The sequence below is a fragment of the Tiliqua scincoides genome, chromosome 12 (assembly GCF_035046505.1).
Source record: "Tiliqua scincoides isolate rTilSci1 chromosome 12, rTilSci1.hap2, whole genome shotgun sequence".
NCBI lineage: Eukaryota > Metazoa > Chordata > Lepidosauria > Squamata > Scincidae > Tiliqua > Tiliqua scincoides.
Window position 1 is genome coordinate 10,750,996 of NC_089832.1, and position 2,731 is coordinate 10,753,726.

The window sequence follows — 2,731 nt, forward strand, 5'->3', positions numbered from 1 at the left end:
TTACCTCTACCTGCTCATGAGAAAGTGTAATGCAGTGGCTAAGGAGCTGAGCTGTGGATCACAACTTTCTTGGTTTGAATCCGTGGTTTTGACAAGCCACATCCTCTCAGCTTCGGTTTTGCCCATCTGCAACATGGAAATAATGTTTACCTATATTATGGGGTAGTTGAAAGGACACACTTTGAATATGATTCCATTTGGTTATTCTAATTATTATATTACTACTGCTACTACTACTACTAAATTCTGTTCTGATTATAGCATTCACTCAGTTGGCCTTTTCCTGTGAGCAACAGCAGCAGTGGGTATTGGACACAAAATGATGGACATAGGGTAATGCATAGGGTAATGGAGGAAAGAAATGCAGAACACAGAGTATATTATGCCTTAGGGCCACCCCCCCCCACCCCCCAAGACTGAGAGCAGTGGAATTTAGACTGTGTGAATCAGTTCACAGGAAAGTCAACAGCAGTTTCAATTCAAGATTCTGAATCAAGTACTTGTGGGCCCTATTTTGTTTCAAAATAACTATGTTTGTGGTAATACTGGAAAGCAATGGAAAGAGGTGGGAGCGGACAAAAAAGTCTATATTTACAGATTAAAATATGGGACAAAGATGATCACAATCTGCCTGTAAATCAGATTAAGCAGTCCTGTGCCAAGACATCTTAATTTTCTAGGCTTATTGATCCCGGCAATGAAATGGTAAAGACTTCTCTCACTGTCTCTTCCAATTGATTTTTTATTCATCCAACGTGACCTATCACTTGAGGCATAATTTTATCAATCTATACAATCTTTCTCTTGACTTTTTTAAAACAATAAAAATAAAATAAAGGCCAATTAAATAATTTTCTAAAGAACATACAATCTGCCCCCCCCCCCGCAAATCAATTGAGACATGTTTCTTCATCAGAACAGTTTAGAGTTTCTCATTAGCAAATGCTATACAATTTCACTCTTATGGATTGACAGTATATTTGCAATGGTGCTATTTAAACTCCTGCTATTACTTTTGAACCTTCTTTTAAGCACTGGCAGTTGTTCACTTTTCTCTATCAGCGCCCAACCCCAGTTAAGGAGGCTATTCAACAATCCATCATTCTGTTTAACACACACACACACACACACACACACACACACACACACACAGAGGATAAATAAAAGTTCATGAAAAATGAGTACAACAGCCTACATAAATTCAAAAGCAATCCAGCAAAGAACAATGCAAGAACCATTATCTTCACCATCCACTGAAAAGAAGGAAGGAGTCATGTAAACCTTTGATGGAAAGGCATTCCAAAATGTTAGTGCCACCACCAAAAAGACCCTTCTCTTTGTGGATGCCCATTACACCTCAGATGGCAACAACACCTAGATCAGGACATCCAAAAGATGATCAAAATATACCAGAATATACTCATTTCCTTACATTTCACAGATCCCAAATTCTTTTAAGGAATTCACTGACCCACAGTTTGGGCACCACTGGCTAAGAAACAAAATGGCAATGGCGACACTGCTTTGATCAATCTACCCAAGGCTGGGTTGTGGACCAGTTCTGGATCCTTAGTCACCTATTGAACTACAGCATCCAACCTAAGCATCTTGTCCTGAAATACTACTTGGTGACACTACGGCTGAAAGTTAATCCCCAGAAACGAATCCTATTATTCCAGCAGTCATACTTTCCAGTTGGTTGAAATATCAGCATTCATGTTCATTCCAAATGCATAGGCCTTGTTAGACTGTTTGCTTCAAGCTATCTTTGGAGTCATCATATGTTCATGTTGCTTCTAACACAGTCTGAGTTACCCCACTAGCCAGCAGTGAGTCTTTGGGGCATTTCAGATTGTTTGGCCATAAATAGTGAATGACTTGGACTTTACTAATTAGCAAGAACAGCCACTGCTGCATTGCCTGGGAAAAAGAAAAAGAAATTCTCTGAACTTGTCAGCAGCTTAATAATGAATCAGTTGGAAATGACTAATTAACACTGTTTTAAAAGCAGCCAGTGGAGTTTGTGAAAGACAACTACGGAAAACTATTTTTGAGTCATAGAAATAAGTATGAAAGGTGTCATTTTCATTCTGGCTAAACATTTAAAATGTCTCTTCTGGGGGGGGGCGGGGGGCCTGAGGTGGCTGAGTAGCTATGTTTTCTGAGCTCCTGGAAAGCTCTTGGAAAGCACGCTATTTCTTCCTAGAATTGCGGGTCTGATGAGATCCGAGGATCAGTGGTCAGGAGAGGCCTTGATCCTACAGATGGTGTACGGTTTTGGAGAAGAAGGGTCCAGCCAGGGACTGTTTTTTCTCCAAGGGAACCCAGCCATCGATGGCGGTGATGGTGAGGATTCAATGTTGAAATTAAACCGAAGGCTCCAAGCAGAGAAGGAAGTTGAATGAAGCTAGTGAGTGTTGTCCCGTTGTGCCTGTCTGGCATTAATTGACTAATTGACTGCCTGATTAAGCTTTTGCCTGAGAGAAGGAGAAGGAGGGGCAGGCTTTCCCCCTCCTGGGGGGAGATTTTCTCTGCTTATTTGTTTGTTGATGTGAGAAGAAGCTTTGGAGGAGATCTGCTGAGCTTGTTATGGAAATATGAGTGCATAACTCTAACTTTATAAATCTAAAATTTGTTGGATTACAAATTAACCATCTTGGAATACAATTATTGTTGTGGAGTGTTCAGTTTCATTTTCCTTTGGAGAGCTTGTGGAGTGCCTGTGGAGAGC